A 20,518-nucleotide genomic window follows, 5' to 3' on the forward strand; every position below is an offset into this window, starting at 1 on the left:
CTCGCAATCAAAATAAAAAAATAAACTTTTAAAACCGTGGCAAGTCTCCCCCAACCCGTCCGCTTGAATTAAAAACAAAAAAATTCGGCTTCGAATGGCGGGACCCCATCCTCCCCCACAAAATAATTCCTAGGAATCCACTCAGAACCCAAAGCGCTCCTACACTCGCGACCCGGCAGCAGCCATTTTTCCAAATAGCGTCACCAGGCCTTTGCCCCTATCACGTGCTAGGAGGAGAGACAAAACGTCGGCCACTTTTTTAAATGGCGCCGCCCAGATTTTTAATAGGTGATGAGGCAAAGGCTGGATGGTGCCATGTTAAAAAATGGCCGACCTCCGGCCTCTGCCCCTATCACGTGATAGGGGCAAAGGCCGGGCAGCGCCATTTTGAAAAATGGCCGCCGCCGGGCCCGGAGCCTAGGGGGCGCTCCGGGCCCCCACTGGACCACCAGGGACTCCTTTGCGGGTAAGGGGGTAATTGGGGGTGGGCTAAGGTGGAGGATGGCGTTCCGGTCTTCGGGGCCGGATTTTTTTAATTGAAGCGGGGAGGTTGGGGCGGGGCTTGGCCACGATTTTAAAAGTTTTTTTTTGTTTTTACTTTTTATCAAGAAGCCGCCTCTAGGGGTGGCACAGGGGATCTATGTAGATACCTTGTTTTTTTTTTTTTTTTTCCCATTACTTTCGGGCGAGAGCTTACTTAGGGCCGTTGACCCTTTTAGTACAGGACCCTGGGAGCATTTGGATGCTTACGATAATGTGTCGAGACTCCCGGGGGAAGATGTTCATTCAGTAAGAGAGTGGTTTTCAACCTTTTCCCCATCATGACACACCTGATAGACATGGGTGACACACTTTTAATTACAATCCACGGTGGAAATAAAAAATAAAGGTCCAGTATTTTTTATTAAGCATGACACAAGGGAAAGATAAGTACTTTGAATAGAAATTACATAAATAGTAATCCTTCCATACTAAAACAAAATATTACACCAGGCCTTAAAAATACCAGTATACCTTCTATTAGGAAAATGGACCAAGCCAGGCTGCTGTAGAGCCCTACACAGAAACTACATGCCAGCGAATACCTCCCCTCAGTCACATATGCTAGACCCTTTCTTTACAAAGAATAGAGAGATCATAAAGAATAACTAGAAACATGTAAACAAAAACTGAACTGGAAACTGCAACAAGCCAGAGAGACTGTATGCAGTGTAAGAAAGGAAAAAGAGAAACATAAACCAGTCCTCATAAAACAAATCAAGAAATATAAAATCAATAGCAGGAAAACCATAGTAATAAAAAGAAGATGATTTCAATACAGCTGATAAATGAAATATCCAATAATTAAAAACTCAAAAAATTTCCAGACACCTATAAAATATATAAACATGCTTTGTTTTCCATACCTAGGAATGTTTGATATCCAGGTGCCCTGAGATTGTTTTGAATTAGCAGGAGGGGTTTGATTGAAACTTTCTCCTCTCTCTGTTACACACAAGCTCTCTCTCTCCCACTGGCTCTCAGTCACACACATATATGCAAGCTCTCTCTCACATAATCTCTTACTCATGCACATATATTCATGCTCTTTCTCTCTCACTTACATAGGTTCTTAATCACACATTTACACAAATACTGTATCTCTCTCACTTACACTGATAGGCTCTCATTCACACACATGCTCTCTTTCTCGCGCATACTCACATGCTGTCTCTCACCTACACAGGCTCTAAGTTACACACAGACACATGCTCTCTCTCTTACACATACAGGCTCTCAGTCATACTCACACACATGCTCTCTCTCACACACACCATACGAGCTCTCAATCACACACTTACATGTCTCAAACACACATGCTCACTCACTCACTTTCTCTCCCTCCACCGAACAACTGGTGGCAGTAGCAGTAGCCTCTTCTTCTTTCAACCCTTTCGATCTTGAGAAAGGTGTCCCATTGGCCGCGGGGGCTGACGTTGTTCCTCTTTTTGCTCTGGCCCGATGCTGCCTGCACTTGTAAATTTCCATGGTCCCTTCCCGCACACTCAGCAACTGCACACCACTTCTTCTTCCGGGCCGCAGGGGCGGGAAGAAGAGACCATGCTGCTAGAGCCGCTGACTCCAGCTATCCTGCTGTGTTCCACCCAGGCTATCAGCATTTCAAGCCTGGGAGGAAGAAGAGTTTTGCATCTCGCTGGGGTAAAAGGGAGCAGCTGGAATTGGGGGACCAGGAAGTGTGGCAACACTCCTGCGTGTGCTTGGGGACACCCTGGTTGAGATCCGCTGCACTAAGATGTAATTTGGCTTTTTTTGTGTGATAAAAACCTTTATCTTGTGTTAAATACATGATTTTTCATGAAAAATATTTACATTGTTTGATAAAATATTGCATCAAAATAAACATTATTTTGCAAATTTTAATGAAAATATGGAAAACATGCAAAATAGCTGATGGGAGAGCTATAATTATACCTTGTGGTATAATATAGCTTGATAAAAAGGAAATATCTCAGATTTTGTTTTCAAAAAATACCTGCAGAAGTTATTTGGGTAAAATATGCAAATAATTTTTTCTCACAAAAATAATTTTTTCCCCACACCCTCCTGCCAAGTTCTAGACCAATAAAAGACATTCCTAGTTGGCCTAGTTACTTCTGGCAAAACTTTCGGCTACTGTGTGTGCTTTTGGCTACATTGCAGCTGCAGGAAACAGCACCAGTGAGAGGCCAGGAAGCTAGAATCATGGCAGGAGGCAGATGGGTAATTAGGGCAGGTGAGCCTTCAGGGGGCTGGGAGTTTCACCATGTAGGAAGTAATACTGGGCCTGGCAGGAGTGACTATTTCATATCTGTAACATATTACTTGGTTTTCCTGAGGAGGAGGTGATCAAGAAGTATCATTTGATCTCACAGGCCATCAATGGCATTATATGAAGAGCTGAAAGATTAACTGGAGCTTGTCACAGTCAGGTCCCATGCCATTGCAGGCCTTGTGAAACTGCTGAGCTGTCAGCGTGTAGGGATCATGTAAGTTTCCCAGGGGCCTCCATGACTCAATTCTTGAGGTGTGTGGCTATTTGTCAGAACTTTGAGGGTGAGAGGTTTGGAATGGATGGTTACTGGGTAAGACCCTGTAACACTTTTGAGTGTTGTTTTAAGGCTTTCTATGTGCATCCCCTTCATTTCTTATCCCAGCTACAGATTAAAGCTTGTTATGAGTGGGGCCATTAGAGGCAGCACACAGAGTTGGTCCTAATATGTTGGGATGTTAACAATTCCAGCATGACAAATGAGCATCCCTGTTACTATCAGTCCAATGCATTAATATGTACCTTAAGGAACTGTGCGCTGGATTTGATCACACAGTTTTAACACACAGATTACTTTTTTTTTTAACACCCGATGCAGGAAGCTAATGCATTGGGAGTTAAAAAGTGAGTAGACTGAGATAAAAATGTGTGTTCTGCACAGGCTGAACACGCATTTTAATTCTGGTTGGTAGGGAGAGAAAGAGACCATGCTGAGAGTAAAAAAAAAAAAAAGATAGCCAGATAAATCTTACTTATCCAGCTATCTGGCTGTAATTAGCCGCCACCACTTAGCCGGATAAGTACGGACTTATTCAGCTAAGTGGCAATGGCTAACTGTGGCCAGATAACCAGATAAATACTGACATCCAGCTATGTGGTGACAGCTAACCGCAACCAGATAATGGGATAAGTCTGTACTTAATTGGCTAATTGACATTGGAGCAGGAAAGACTTCTTTTTTGTGATTTTACATGCCTGCACTGCAGTGCTGGAGCTTAACTCCATTTCTGACCAGAAGTTACGTTTCCAGTGCGAAGAAAATCCAGGTTGTCCTGCGCACCTCTCTGTATTGTGGAGTTTTTCTTAATGCTCTCATTTGCTTGGGATTTCCATGCGAGGGTGCTAAGTAGTTCTCACATTTTTCAGTGCACATTTTGTGAATGTAAAACTCCTTGTTGCATCAGCAGTAAAGTTTGCAGTCACAAAATATATGTTTTAAATGAGGATTAAGCTGTGCATTTGACTGAACGTACCTTTCTTCATCTGCCTGCCAGTGACTAGTATTGCATAAGTGCCTCCATACTTTCAATGCTAAAATCTGTAATGCATTGTAGCTGGAGACTGAGTACATGCTAAGGGCTTTGGAGTTGGAAAAATGAAGATGATAGGTAAAATACAAATTAGGAGTTGAAAAGTTGTTATAAACTAAAGGAACATAGCACATGCAAGAATTTGCTTTTAAGAGTGAGACAAGCAATGTCTGTTTTCAGTATACGGTACTCACTACAACTTTGTTGAAACAATAATTCCACAAGTAGTCCATGTAACACAGCTTTCAAGCTGCACTCTGTGATACACCTCCTTTGACATCAGCAGCTTTTGGAGAAGATGTCACCATTCTAGATGTTTCAACTACCAGTTTGGACCCTTTGTATATCAGCAGTAGCTATTTTCTTAGTGCCCTGGCTGTGTGACAGAATTCTATCTGCTGGAATGACACAGTTAAAAATCTGGTGTGAATTCACTTGCAATAATCAAGAGGGGAGACAATCCAACCCTGTGGCAAGAAAAGGTAGCCTTAGAGAAAAGTCACTTGCTTTAGCAGTATTTAATGCCAAACCCTTGCAGCCATGTACTACTGACACAAATACTTATTTCCATGTCATGCTTATAGGGCCTAGGGCCTGTGAACAAAAATGGATATGTGGTAGTTGAGTGATGAAGATTCCAAACCTTTGGCTGCTGTGTAGTAAAGCTTGATCCGTTTAGTATCCATTTTATATACCTCTTATCCAATATTGAGAGAGACCTTATAAACAGTGCTTACATGTGGCATTAGAAGGTAGAATCTGGCTCAGGGAGTACCAACTAAAGTGATGTGACTAGGTTGACATGTTTTATTTCGCTCATGTCAGGAGTCTTAATGTGCCCAATGCCATAGCTTTAAAGAGATGTTTTTTTGTTGTTTTTTTTACAGTGCCAAACCCACAGAGTCAGCATTGTTAATGTACTGTGATTGTTGCACCTACACGTTTGAGTCAAAAGTAGTTTAAGAACTGATGGCTAACCCTTTCTCTAGGAGCTGTGCTGCACATCATATGGTCTGCATCCAGCACAGGTGTTTTCTGTCGATGCAAAGTGATGCAGGATATGGCTCCCAGCCATGACTTCTCACCCCTCTTGCTAAACCTGGGGCACCAGCAGAGAGGAAATGCAATGAGGCACACTAGTTGACTCGCTCTGTGATAGAGCGCACCTTTGACTTTTTGAAAAGTAGATTTCTGCTGTTTGGACAAACGGGTGGGGAGCTTTGCAGTATGACCCTTGTACAATAGGTGAGATAGAGCTAGTCTGCTGCATACTGCATATTGTGGCTATCAGATATGGCATCCCAGCAGAGAGAGAGACTGATTGGGACGAGGATCTAGTGTGGCCTCCCCCCACCAGCGCTTTCTCAGGAAAACACACTTGGTGCAAATTAGGTTCACCATAGAATCGTTGAGCTCTTCTTTGCCTGAAAGTCTTGATCTTGCCCAGTTAGGAAAGTTGAGATGACCGCTGTGTGGGTGCTTCAAACTGTGCTATCGTATTCTGTTTAATGTATTTTCCCATGGATTTTATGTTATTAGGCTTCCTCGTGGAAGGAGGTCCTCTGAGTTACTGTTACCTTTGAGGGAATGGGGGGTGAGCAGAGTCATACAAGGCACTTGAGGGAAGAAGAAGGATTCAGCTCTGCGTGTTAACTCAGCATCCATTATAGGCACAGAACTCCTCTTTAGAACATAAGGTTTGTCATACTGGATCAGACCCAAAGTCAATCAAGCCCAGTATTCTGTTTCCAACAATGACCAATCCAGGTCACAAGTGTCTGGCAGGATCTCAAAGATAAATAGATTCCATGATGCTTGCAGTGGATTTCCCCAAGTCCACCTTAATAAGGGTTTATGGACTTTTCCTCCAGGAACTTGTCCAAACTATTTTTAAACACAGCTACACTAACAGCTTGCACCAGATCTTCTGGCAGTGAATTCCAGAGCTTAATTATACATTGCCTGAAAAAATATTTTCTCCTATTTGTTTTAAATGTGCTGCTTAGTAACTGTTGCATATGCTGGCCGCGGCAGGCCCGTGGTCAGGCCCTCTTATCCTCTTTTGCCTGCTCCACTGTCTGGCTCCACTTCTCTTGCGGCCATGGGCCGCTGCCTACGACCTCGGGCCAACCCTGGTGCTCCTATCTCCGCAACGGACGTCCTTGCTCCGCGGCAGGCCTCCCCGCATGGTCCCACACCGCGCCCCTCCCTAGGCGCGTGCGTGCGCATCTCCTTTTAAAAGGGCCGCGGCGGGAAATTAACCCGCGGTCCCGGATGATGACGTCACTGGGCCCCGGTATATAAGGCCTGGCCCAGCCACAGTTAGTTGCCTTTGCAACAGGTCTCCACGATGGTCGTATACTTCTTTGCTTCCCCTGGTGATTCCTTCGTGTTCCTGGTTCCTGTCGTATTCATGTTCCTGATCCTAGTTCCGGTATTCTCCTGTGTTCCTGCATTACTCTACTTGTTCTACGGACTGACTCCTGGACCCGACCTCTGCTTTGCTTGACAATGCTACTGATCATCTCCTGAACCCGACCTCTGCTTTGCCTGACCACGCTACTGGTCATCTCCTGGACCCGACTTCTGCTTTGCCTGACCACGCTACTGATTATCTCCTGGACCTGACCCCTGCTTTGTCTGACTACGCCATTGACTATCTCCTGGACTTGACCATTGCCTTGCCTCACTGCTCTACCTTGCCTGCTGCCAGCCCTGACTCCAGCTTGTTCAATGACGCCTCTGTTATACTCATTCTGGACTTGGCTTCTCAGGCTTCGGCCTGTTCTTACTCGGGCGCCCCGTCTGCCTCTCGTTCCATTTGGTGCCTGTGTCTCTGGGACTCCACCTTGTCCAGATCAGATCTGCTACTCTTACCACTGCTGGTCCCTGGCTGACCTCCTCCTCGTCCATCAGAAGACCTCCAGCCAGCCCCGGTACCCAAGGGCTCAACCTGCAGGGAACGAGGGCTGGTATTGGCGAAGCTCCAGCCAGCCTCCATCAGTCAGCCAGCTCCGACTACCAATGGTGGGGACTGTAAGGCTTGCCCTGGGGGTAGCATCAAGTCCACCTTGGCTCAAGGTTGCACCTCCTGCGCAACAGTAACTTCATTGCACGTCCTCTAGTCTTTGGAAATTAAGCAACCAATTCCATTCTGTTCATTATTTTATAGACCTTTTTCATATCTTCCTTCAGCTCTTTCTTCTCCAAGCTAAAGAACTCTAATCTCTTTAGCCTTTCTTCATTGTTCCATCCCTTTTATCATTTTGGTTGCACTTCTCTGAACCTCTTCTAATTCTGCTATATATTTTTTTGAGATATGGTGACCAGAATTGTTCACAATACTGAACAAGTGGTCACACCATGGAGCGATACAGAGGTATTATGTTATTCTCTGTTTTATTCTCCATTCCTTTCCTAATAATTCCTAGCATTCTATTTGCTTTCTTGGCTGCTGCTGCTGCCTACTGAGCAGAAGATTTCAACATATTATGCATGATGATGCTTAGATCCTTTTCCTGAATGGTGACTCCTAATGTGGAACCTTGCATTGTGTAGCTCTATTTTAGATTGCCCTTTCCTATGTGTATCACTTTGCACGTGTCCACATTAAATGTCATCTGCCCAGTCTCCCAGACTTGCAAGGTCCTATTGCAGTTTCTTACAATCCTCTTGTAAATTAACAGTTTTGAATAATTTTGTATCATCTGTAAATTTGTTCTCACTCTTTCCCATTTCCAGGTAATTTATAAATGTTAAAAAGCATTGGTCCCAGAACAGATCCCTGGGGTACATCTTTTTCCATTTAGAAAATTTACCATTTAGCACTTTCATTTTTCTATCTTTTTACCAGTTCCCAGTCCACAATAGGACATTGCCTTCTAACCCATTGCTTTTTAACTTCCTCAGAAGTCTCTCATAAGGGACTTTGTCAAATACATTCTGAAAATCTAGATACACTATAATAACTGGCTCACCATTATCGACGTTTGTTTACACCTTCAGAAAAATATAGCAGATTGGTGAGGCAAGACTTTCCTTGGCTAAATCCATGCTGGCTTTTTTCCATTAAACTATGCCTATCTTTATGTTCAGTAAGTTTGTCCTTTATGATACTTTCTCCTATTTTGCCTAGCACTGATGTCAGGCTCACTGTTCTGTAGTTTCCTAGATCACCCCAAAACCTTTTTTAAAAATTGGCATTACGTTGCCAATCCTACAGTCTTCAGATACTATAAGTGATTCTAAAGATAGTTTACAAGTGACAAATAGTATGTCTGCAATTTCATTTTTTCAATTTTTAACACTCTGGGATGCATGCCATTTGGCCCAGGTGATTTTCCTAATTATATCTTCCAAGTTCATTGAGATTTGTTTCAGTTCCTCCAAATCATCCCCTTTAAATATCATTTCTGGCATGGGTATCTCTCTTATATCTTCCTTGGTAAAGACTGAAGCAAAGAATTAACTTAGTCTCTCTGCTATGGCCTTGACATCTCTAAGTGCCCCTTTTTAATCCTTGATCATCTAGTGGTCCAGCTGACTCCGTTGCAGGCTTTTTGCTTTGAATGTACCTGAAAAACTTTTTATTTTGAGTTTTTGCTTCCATGGCAAGCTTATTTTCAAATTTTCTTTTTGCCCTTATCATCAATGCTTTACATCTAACTTGCCAGTGCTTATTGTTGTGGAGCGCTAGGAGAGTGATCTCACTCCTGGGAGATGTGTGTGCTCTTGGGCCGCAGCTCAACGCCAGAGAGGTCTGAAGAGGTGCCGCGGGAGGCGTGGCATGCCCGAGCATGGGCTGGACGGAAGCAAGCTGGAGTGATGACTGGAAGACAGGCCCTCCTCCGGACCTGCACGCTTCGGAAGACCCAACAACGCAATGTTGGTCTTGTGAACAGTCCTCCGACCGTTCCCAGCCCTTTCGGACCTGCCGCAGGGTACGGCATGAAGCGGCAGGCCAGATGGAGGCCAGGGCAGCGAAGACTGGAACATGGATTCAGACGAGACTCAGGAACGACGTAGACTCAGGCTTAGACGTGGACTCAGGAACGAGGTGCAGGGTGCATAGACGTGGACAGGCACAGACGTGGACTCAGGAAGAGGTACTGGATGCACAGAGGTGACCTCAGGAGCAGACATGGACTCAGGACGAGGTACTGGATGCACAGAGGTGGACTCAGGAACAGGCGTGGACTCAGGAACGAGGTGCAGGATGCATAGACGTGGACTCAGGAACAAGGGCTGAAGGAAGACATGGGCACTGTCCCTCAGGGCGCCCTACTCAGACCACCCGCGGGACTGAGTCGCGGACCACCCTGTCCCATGCGCGCCCTACTCAGCCCAGGAAGGCTGGTCGCGGACCACGCTGAGAGCGGGAGAGCACAGGGAAGAAGCAGGTTGCTGCACTCCTGGCAGCTCAAGGCAGATACGCTGCACTCCTGGCAGCTCAAGGCAGGTTAAAGCATCAGGATCAGGAACAAGGATAAGACAGACCTCAGGGCTGGAACAAGGACATCTGGAACAGCAGGTAACATCAGGACTGGAACACGGATACTGGAACAGGAGTCACACCTCAGGGCTGCAACATGGAACTGGAACAGTAGGTAACATCAGGACTGGAACAGGAGACAGACCTTGGGACTGGAATGGCAGGCAGACATCAGGACTGGACGAGGAGCTCCAACAGGTAACAAGAAACACAGGACCTTGCAGAAGGCTGGAACACAAGGCAGCTCCTGGAACGAAGGATCTCAGGAGTGACCAACTCCTTGCGAAGGCAAAGACAGACTGAACGCTGAGCCCTTTAGTAGAGCTGGGGTGGACAACGCCCAGGGAGGGGTCAGCAGGGGGCCACACCTGGCTGGCCCTTGAAGAGGAGCAGAGAGGCGCGCACCCGCGCCCTAGGAAGCTGGAGAGAAGAGCTGGAAGCTGGTGGCGTCCTCCGCCACGTGGAGGGCCCAAGGAAGCCGCGGAGCAGCCCTGGACTGGAGCTGGGTGAAGGCAGGTCACTGGAGCAGCTCCCAGCTGCAAGGACTGAAGCAGGAAGAAGCAGAGAGAGGTAAGGCTGGCTGCAGGGGAAGCAGGGGGCTGTAGCAGGCTGCAGGCACTGCTCCATGCTGCAAGGCTGAAGAGAGAAGTGCTGGCTGCAGGGAGCTGTGAGAGGCTGCAGGCACCGGCAGGGACGGTTCCCTGCCGGGTGAGGACCCGGGCTGAAGCAGGCACTGGGAGGGACAGCCTCCCTGCTGGCAGAAGGTCCCGGGATCGCAGCAGCACGTCGGGGGAAGGCAGAAACAGGAGCAGAGGAGCCGGCCGCATGGCAACAGCTGTGGGGACGGCCCCAGCTGATTCAGGGAGAAAGAAGCAGCAGCGTCAGCAGCCCGACTGGCTGTGAGAAGGTAAGAGCCTGCCCGCGCTCCTCGCGGGCAGGATCGCAACACTTATGCTGTTTCCTGTTTTCTTCATTTGGATCCCTTTTCCATTTTTTGAAAGATGTTCTTTTGGCTAGATTAGCCTCTCTCACCTTACATTTTAACCATGTGGTAGTCGTTTACACTTCTTTCCACTTTTTGTAATACATGGAATACATCTGGTCTGGGCTTCCAAATGGTATTTTTAAACAATATCCACGCCTGATGTATCTCTTATTAATCTGCGAAATGTACCAAACCATCAGAAAAAAACACACAAAATCCATTGTGATACAGAGAAGCACCTAAACACACTACCACATGGGCACTAACAGTAGACTAAAATAGCAATCAAAATGTGAGTTAACTTTTAATCCTGCCCTGTCCCAGGAGTTAAATTTCATGCAGTAGAAAAAAGCGAGCTAAGCAGGCTATCCCCTAACATGGCTTCCTGCAATGCCTGGTATTATCTAATGCCTTCATTTCCATGGGATTTGCATACACCTATGCTAACTCTAGCATGGGTTTTCACTCCTGCTTTAAAATTAGTCTGTTATCTGTATTTTGTGTTGTTGGTTTTGACAACCACTGCCTCCCACCTTATTGTACCAACCCCCTAACCTCAATACATAGCATACTTAAAATAATCCTATAATATCACATTTCCCGTCGATAGCAGGGCTGAATTAGCCATGCTGTATGGGAACTGTCAATCAGGGCCCGGGAGGCGGAGCTTCATAGCAGAGTGAAGATCTTTTTGATCCTCTGCGGCTGCGCGTGGGTTCCTGCGCAGTAGTAACGGTTCTCCTCAGTCTGTTTTTTTTCCGCGCGCGGGAGCGCACGCAGAGCCCTTCTTCTCCTCAGAAGAAACGTAAAATGTCCAAAAAAACAGTCGTGGTTTAAACCGTGCCCTTGCGGTAAGATCATGTCCGTCACCGACGGGCATGATCGCTGCTACTGCTTTCTTGGGCGCGAACACCCCCAATCAGACTGCGAGCACTGTGAAAGAATGTCACCCAGAGCTCGTCGTCACAGAAGTTACCGGTGGCTGGAGTTAGAAGACAAGGCATCCACCACACACTCTTCTCCGGGACCCAAATCAAAATCATCAACCTCTACGAAGCGAGCGGCGTCCTGGGACCCTCAGTCTCTGAAGGTACGGGAGACAAAAAGGAAACCCAGAGACAATGAAGACCAGGGACCTGGTCTTCAGACCCAAAGAATGGAGGACGGAAAACAGAGGCCTTTCAAGCTGTCTGAGCCCTATTCCCAAAGACCTCAAGGGGAAAATCCGGTAAGGGCCTTAATACTTTCAAAGGCCACGGAGCCGAAGCCGCGATTGAAACGAACGACAACTACGGAGCCGTCACCGGCGCCGAAGAAATCGCGTCCAGGAATGGAGACGCAATCGACGCCAGCTGAACAGAAATTACAAATAAATCTCTTAGAGCTCAGAGCGATTTGCAACGCCCTGCTCACCTTTCAGGAATATCTACGAGGTCGGAGGGTGATGATTTACACAGACAACCAGGTCGCCATGTTCTATATAAACAAGCAAGGCGGGTCAGGTTCATGGTCCCTCTGCAGAGAGACTCTACAGATTTTCTCTCACGCTCACAGGCATTCAATTCACCTTCAAGCCTCTTACCTACCGGGGATAGCAAACACAAGAGCGGACAGATTAAGCCGTATATTTCACCCTCACGAGTGGAGATTAAATCCCGAAGTACTGCAGGAAATCTTCGACAGTTGGGGAACACCAACGATAGACCTGTTTGCCATGGAAGCCAACACTCAGCTTCCAAAGTTTTGTTCCATCCGACCCAGTCCGTCCAGGTTAGCTCAGGATGCGTTCCTGATTCCTTGGGCGTCAACTCTTCTATACGCCTTTCCGCCGATTCCATTAATCACGAAGACAATACAAAAATGCATCGCAGACTGCAGTCAACTCATTCTCATTGCGCCGGCTTGGCCTCGGCAACCATGGTACAGCTATCTCTTGCGTCTGTCAGTAGAAAACCTGATCCGCTTCCCAGACCGTCCGGACCTTCTACTCCAAGACAATGGCCTACTCATTCACCCGCTCCTCTCCTCCCTCCATCTAACAGTGTGGAAATTGAGCGGGCATTATTAACCGAACAAGGGGTTTCACACACGATACAGACCATTCTTCTCGAGTCTAGGAAACCGTCCACCAGAAGAAGTTACTCCTTCAAATGGAAACGCTACTCTACCTGGTGTAGAGAAAGGGATATTTCACCCATAGACTGTTCGCCAGCATCCTTGCTAGATTATTTGCAGTCTCTTTATGAGTCAGGCTTGGCAACCTCTTCTATCCGAGTGCATCTTAGTGCGATTGCAGCTTATCATAGACCACTAGATAACCACTCGGTGGCAGAACACCCGCTACTATCTAGATTCCTCAAGGGTCTTCTGCACTTACGCCCACCGGTGGCTAAACCACCGGTACCGTGGAATCTTAACTTACTTCTTGAACAACTGATGCTGCCTCCATTCGAACCCATGGAATCCGCACACATGAAATATGTCACCTGGAAGACAGTGTTTTTAGTTGCCGTAACCTCTGCGCGCAGGGTTAGTGAGTTGCAAGCTCTAGTTCATTACGAACCGTATCTACAGTTTCATCATGATAAAGTTGTCCTACGAACTCATCCATCGTTCCTTCCAAAGATAATTTCTTCGTTCCATCTCAATCAAACCATAGACTTACCTATATTTTTCCCAAAACCTCATTCAAATGATAGGGAGCGCTTATTGCACACCCTAGACTGTAAAAGAGCGTTAGCATACTATAAGAGAAGAACACATTCTCTCAATAGGACATCTCAACTGTTTGTATCGTTCAACCCGAATGCTCCTGGTTTGCCAGTAGCAAAACGTACAATCTCCAGTTGGATCGTACAATGCATCCAGTATTGCTATTCTAAGAAAGGAACCGAACTTTCTTCGCTGCCAAAGGCCCATCAACTAAGAGCTGTGGCAACATCGATAGCACATCTACAGAACGTTCAGCCAGTGGATATCTGTAAAGCAGCCACTTGGTCTTCGCTACATACCTTCACGTCCCACTATTGCATAGATAAACAATCTGCAGGAGATGCAACTCTGGGACAATCCATTCTGCACACCATCTCTAAGTAAATTCCACGACTGCCACAATTTAGGCACGCTAAGAAACGTAAATACAGCGTGTAGGGGAGCTTGGGACTCCCATACAGCATGGCTAATTCAGCCCTGCTATCGACGGGAAAAAGCAAGTTTGCTTACCGTAAACGATGTTTCCGTAGATAGTAGGATGAATTAGCCATGCTGACCCACCCACCTCCCTGTCAGTCGTGGTTTTTTCCCGCTACGCTCAAGCTTAATTACAGACTGAGGAGAACCGTTACCACTGCGCGGGAACCCACGCGCAACCGCAGAGGATCAAAAAGATCTTCACTCTGCTATGAAGCTCTGCCTCCCGGGCCCTGATTGACAGTTCCCATACAACATGGCTAATTCATCCTGCTATCTACGGAAACACCGTTTACGGTAAGCAAACTTGCTTTTCCTGTTATATAAATTCCACAGTACCACCTTGCCACTTATTCTCCATTTGTTAACTGATGTTTTTACATGCTTTAACTTAATATTCGTTATGTTTTAATTTGCTGTAAACTGCTTTGGACAGCTTTATAAGTTTGGTAAGTGTGATATGTAAATAAGTGAAATGAAATGAAACTGGGGAGGAAGTGATGTCATCGGCGGAGATGGCAGCCTAAATCACAAGCTCCCAGTCCTTCTCACTTAATCTGCCTTAATCCGCTGTAAGCAAAGCAGTTTTTGAACTCACTGTGATAACCAGTAGCCGCGCCAAAGTCTTACCAGCAATGATATGTCTTCCAAATGCTAAAACATCGACTTTTGACGCTTCTCCTACTGTAAAGATGGAGAGGCACTGGCTGAGGGACAAGATGATGGCACCTGCGAGACCCAAGATGGCGCCATCTTCTGCATACAGAGGAAGAAGCGCCTAGCCCGGACCTTGCTGCCATTCTGGACTCTGAAATCCCCACTAGAACAGAATTCCGTGAGTGGTTTTCTAACCTGCGAAAAGATATAAAAACATATCTGCAGGAAATGCTAGAACACATGGCAGAAATTCAGGAGGTCACCGAGTAGATGACCTAGATATCCGTCTGGACTGTCAGGCTGAAGTGGATAAAAGCCTTAAATCAACATATACTGACCTGCAGGAGGATAATCAAAATCTGAAGGCAAAGCTGGCTGACCTGGAAAACAGAGTATGAAGAAGCAACTTGCATTTTAGGGGTTTTAAAGAGTCTCCGGGGAACGAGGACTGTAAGGCAATAATTGTATGATTTTGCCAGTCCCTCCTAGCTACATCCAGCTTTGAGGCAGGACCTAATGCTCCGGATATTCAGCTTGATAGGGCTCATCATGCCCTCCACTCTCCGATGGCTAACCGTCACCACAATATTGTGGTTTGCTTCCACGACTTCTCCGTTAAGGAGATGGTGGCCCTGGCAGCAAGAAAACAAAACACCGGGCACCGGGAGGACCAAGAAATTTCCATCTTTGCAGACCTCTCTTAAGCCACCCTCCAGAATAGACAAAATTTAAAGGAGGTCATTGTGTTCTTAAGAAAAGAAAATGTTAAATATAGATGGCTACATCCATTTGGACTTTCTTTTGCTATCGAAGGCATCTCCTACAAGCTGTATTCTCTGGAAGAAGTACCCACGGTTTAATCTTCAAGAGGCTTCATCAGCTCTACAATACCTGCCAAAACAGCGAAACAGTCCAATGTGAGAGCTGTACTTCCCCTGTGGCAGAGAGTGGGAAAATGGAACAGCAGGCTCTGCCGACATTCTGGAGGGTCTGCATCCAGCCAAGGGACACATTGATTTTCTTTCTACATCTTCAGAGGACATAATCTATAAATCTGGGTAACTTCTCAATTGTTGTTTAGGATTTCTATAGTCTGGTACTTTTATGCCTATGATTTAGGATTCTTCCTTCTACCTATTTAGTTAATCTGATGATGAGTCATTTTCTATAGCACTCTTAATTTTAAACGTGTGTGTGTGTGTGTGTGTGTGGTGCTGGGGCTCCACTCTGCTGCTGCTGATAACTCCTCCCTGGAAAGATGTTGCAATGGCCTGCAAGGAGGAATATGCAGACCAGTTCCAACCTGGGGGGGGTTAGTAGTTTTGGGTTGGAATTCTGCTGCCTGTCTGCTCTTTCTAACAGTATTTACACCGGATATCCTATTTTACTCTAAATCCGCTTGCCTTGAATGGATAATTACATTTACTATTCCCAATTTATGTTCTCAAGAGACTCCTTTGAATGGAAAATTACACAGGCTCCTAAAGTTCTCTTTGACCTACAGACTTGAGAGCCTTGGCAATAATAAGATATTTTAGTAAATAACAATTATTGATAATGTAAATGCCACTCTTTTACATAACTTCCATTAATGCCAAGGGGCTTAACTCACCTCACAAGAGGAGCTTATTATTTCGAGACATGAGACTGAATGAATCTGAGATCATATTTATACAGGAAACACATCTGTCCCGTCGCTATGAATATCTGCTTAAATCACCTAAATTTCCCCAAGAATTCTTTACCCCTCACAGTAAGTCTGCAAAATATACAGGGATCTGTATTTTATTTTCCAAGAACTTAATATGCGAGTGCACCTTATGTATCTCCGATCCCCAAGGAAGGTATCTTCTTCTATGTATTGTGGTTAATGGATTACCGTATACCCTAGTCAATGTATACGCCCCCAACAAAGAGCAGGCCGCTTTCTTTAGGAACCTGCAACAACTTATTCTCACACATAGTACTGGGGGCCCTAATCTTGGGAGGAGATTTTAACATAGCTCTATCCCCCAGCCTCGACACCTCGAAGGGCACCTCTTCCCTAGATAAATCTCATGTAACTGCTCTGAGAACCCTTATGGAAGATCTACAGCTGGTTGCTATATGGCGCTTATGCTATCCTAAATCTAGGTCCTATACCTTCTATTCAGCAACATATGATCTATACACAAGAATAGATTACCTATTCGTAGATAAATCACTGATTTATAACATCAGGAAAGTGGATGTAGGCATTATCTCCTGGTCTGACCATGTCTCTATTTCTTTAGACATTATGTTTGATCACTACGATAGAGGGAAAAAATTCTAGCATCTTAATGGCTCTCTCTTACAAGACACAGTTTATATCAAAACTGTCACCTTTGCTATTCAAGAATTCTTTCTTAATCATGAGCATTCTGTAACTTCCCCTGTCACAGTCTGGGATTGCTTTAAGGCGTATGTTCGGGGTCTATTTACCTCCCGCTCTTTTTTCCTGATATGTCAGGAAGAAGCAACATGCGTTTCACTCCGTCATAAGATTCGAGTTCTCTCGCACCAATATTCCCCAAACAATTCAAAGAAAACCTTCTCTCAACTTGTCAAGACTAGAGAGGAATTACAGCATTTGAAATTTCCCGAATTTCCCACCACATGGAAATTGCTAAGCAGGTAAACTACTAGTGAACAAATTAAAAAACATTACCCTCCAAAACCATATACTGAAGATCAAAAATGAGGTAGGTCAGATTCTCACCACCAACACGGATATCAGGAAAAGGTTTCTATCCTTCTACCAATCCCTTTATAGCTCAGATACCTCAATAACCACAGAGGCGATAGAGGGCTACCTGAATTACGTTCCAATACCGCAAATAACTGAGGCTATGAGGGAATCCTTGGATTGTGAAATCACAGTTCCTGAAATCCTTTCTGCTATTAAAAATCTAAAGGTGGGCAAGGCTCCAGGCCATGATGGCCTAACAGCTAAATTTTAAGCAGTTTGCCCCTTTATTAGTAATGCTCCTACAAAATGTTTTCAATTACTTACCAACGAAGGATCTTTATTACCAGACTCTAATCTGGCTGGTATCACAGTCATTGCCAAGCCGGGTCTTGACTCCTCTATATGCGGTTCTTATAGACCTATCTCTTTGGTAAACTTAGACTTTAAACTACTAGCTAAAATATTAGTAGACCGTCTTAATTGCTTTATCTCCCAATCATCCATCAAGACCAAACAGGATTTATCCCAGGTAGAATGGCCAGTGACAATGTCCGCAAAATTTTGAATATTATACGAGGGGCCCATAAGAATCACATAGCAACCCTCCTATTAGCTATAGATTCTGAAAAGGCATTTGATATGGTCCACTGGCCATTTTTGCTCACTACTTTAAATAAAATGGGATTCGGGGTCTCCTTCCAAAATTGGCTGCGTTCCCTCTACCACAATCCTAAAGCATGTCTAAAAATCAATGGAGGGTACTCTGACCCTTTTGAAGTCAAGAGGGGAGCCAGACAAGGTTGCCCTCTTTCACCTCTACTCTTCGCTATTTTTCTTGAGCCATTGGCCGTTACCATAACAAATAACGCCCTGATTTTCCGGATTTCAATTGGGGCCCCAATCATTTGTTCGCGGATGATATTCTGTTTACTATTAGCGATCCCCACACTTCATTGTTAGAAATCGAATCGAACTTGGCATTCTTCAGTGTTGTCTCCGACTTTAAAATTAACTGGGAAAAGTCAGAGCTTCTCAATATCTCTTGTGATCTACACTTAATATCATATTTGCAGTCGTACCATCCTTTTAAATGGGCGCAACATAAGCTTAAATATCTGGGCGTATACATTGGCAGACACTTGGAAGACCTGTACTCTCTAAATTATGGACCACTCCTAAAGCAAACTGGGCAAGACGTAGATAACTGGGGGGCCGTCTTACATTAACCTGGCTAGGGAGGATTTAAACAATAAAAATGAACGTATTACCCAGATTTCTTTATTTGTTCCAAACCCTCCCCCTCTCGGTACGCAATTCAATTTTGAGAATCTGGCAGAAGAAACTTTTCAGGTATGTCTGGAAACATAGACCTCCTAGGGTTGCTCGCACCACTTTATACCATTCTAAATCCGAAGGCGGGCTAGGGGTACCTAATTTACAATGGTACTATGCAGCTGCCCAGTTACGCCCCATTATCGATTGGCACAGTTCTAAACTGATTAAGCACTGGGTTCAAATGGAACAATTCTGGCTTCAAGATATGCCTTTGCAGGCTACTCTTTGGCAACCTCACCATTCCTGGCATCACTCCCCTAATATAGCACCCACTACTCGACATACCCTGAATCTATGGACAATTTGGAAACACCGATTGGTGTGTCCAGCATCTTACTTTCAATCCACTTTTCTTTTTCATAATCTTTTGTTTGTTCCCTGTTTACCCCTTCCATCTTTCAAAGCTTGGAAAGATAGAGGGGTTTGTCGTTTTGAACAATTAAATGTAAATGGTAAGACACTTGCTTTTAATGAATTACAGATTAAATATCTACTCCCTCTATCTGAATTCCTTCTTTATCTTCAGGTCAAACACTTCATTTCTGAACTGCAGGCGAAATCACTCCTATCCCCGAATAAATCTCTCTTTGAAGGTTACTGCTGTCATGCCCATAGTATGAAAGGAATGATTTCTAAAATTTATATGTTATTGAATGCGCGCCTAAAGAGTAAGCCTGCCTACATAAAAGCTTGGGAACATGATTTAGGACTTACACTTCTTGATGAAGACTGGTCCTTTGTTTTTCAGTCAGTCAAGAAATCCTCCATCTCTTCTACACTATTTGAGAATAGTTATAAATTATTATATAGGTGGTATTACACCCTGGTTAGGCTGCATAAATTTTGTCCTCACATAAGCGATCAATGTTGGCGCTGCTCTGCTCAAGGTACTTTTCTACACATGTGGTGGGACTGCTCTCCTATTCAAACCCTGTTGTACCAGACCGGGGTTGCCGCCTGAACAGCTTCCATTTCAGACGGGAGCACTGGACGTGAAAGAAGACTATGGCTTCCGGCGAAGAAGACTTCCGGGTTTGAGGGTATAAAAGGATCACTGCAGGTGGTTGCCATTTCAAGAGCAGACGCAGCCCAACGGGGCTGTCGTGGAATTAAAAAGAAGAAGCAAGCCAACAAATTAAAGAAGGCTCCGTGACAACGCTCTCATAAGGAGATACTGAAGGATACCCCCTGAAGCAGGACGATGATGTCCGAAACACAGCTGTGTCGGGTGAACTACCAGGAATGGAGTAGATGAGTATTAGTGTCCCCTTTTTGTACTTGTGGAGACTGCGTGACATTTAATGATTGATTTTATTATAAAGAAAAATTTCAACAAAAAGGATATATAATCTACTTTAGGATTGACGATTGAAAATTAAAATTAAAGTAAGGTGACCCTGCACAATAGTAGAGTCTGTCGCATAATACAGACCCTCGAAGTAAGGCTAAGAAAACATTTGAGGTGTTTAATACATACCTGATGTACCATTAATTTTGATATTGTTGTTAGACAGTTCGGTACACTGGAATACAGTGGTTTTGGGTGAATAGGTTGTGATTGATATCGTACGCTTACCCCAATGGCGACCTCCGAAAGTGATTGGACAAATACCCTGAGCTTTTCAGACACACAAATAGCTGCTATAATACAACAGATGTTGCTGTTTGACAATGAAGATATAAATGATACCAAGAAGACTTGGGCGGATCTGACTCTAGCCTCTAAAAAATTGGTTCGAGCTGAGCAGCTACACCAGGTTACTATAGTGGAATACATCAAACAAAAGATGATTCCAAGGGGCCTGAGGATGCAAAAAGGGCCCCTTGATGTTTCAAGAGGATGAGGAGTTTGTTTCCCGCTGGATAGCCATTCTGAACAAATGTTCGCTCGACCTTATGGTCTTGATAGTAGAACGCCTGACTGCTTCTGTAAAGGAGTGTAATGAGGTAGAAGAGATACGGACACAGCTTTCCACTACAGTTGACATAGAAACAGTAGAAGCTTCCACCACCAAGCTCGAACAGGATATAA

General features: G+C 44.9%; 1 protein-coding gene across 3 annotated transcripts in view; it reads left to right on the forward strand.

Moving 5' to 3' along the window:
* The first annotated feature begins 326 nt into the window (after positions 1-326).
* Positions 327-20,518, forward strand: part of KATNBL1 (katanin regulatory subunit B1 like 1) — a 271,601-nt gene continuing 251,409 nt past the window's right edge. For all 3 annotated transcript variants that reach the window (XR_003856488.1, XR_003856489.1, XM_029600186.1), the window contains exon 1: positions 327-466. The gene's annotated coding sequence lies outside the window, so the exon portion shown is untranslated. The remainder of the gene's footprint in view (positions 467-20,518) is intronic.

Source organism: Rhinatrema bivittatum, chromosome 4 (genome assembly GCF_901001135.1).
Source record: "Rhinatrema bivittatum chromosome 4, aRhiBiv1.1, whole genome shotgun sequence".
Taxonomy (NCBI): domain Eukaryota; kingdom Metazoa; phylum Chordata; class Amphibia; order Gymnophiona; family Rhinatrematidae; genus Rhinatrema; species Rhinatrema bivittatum.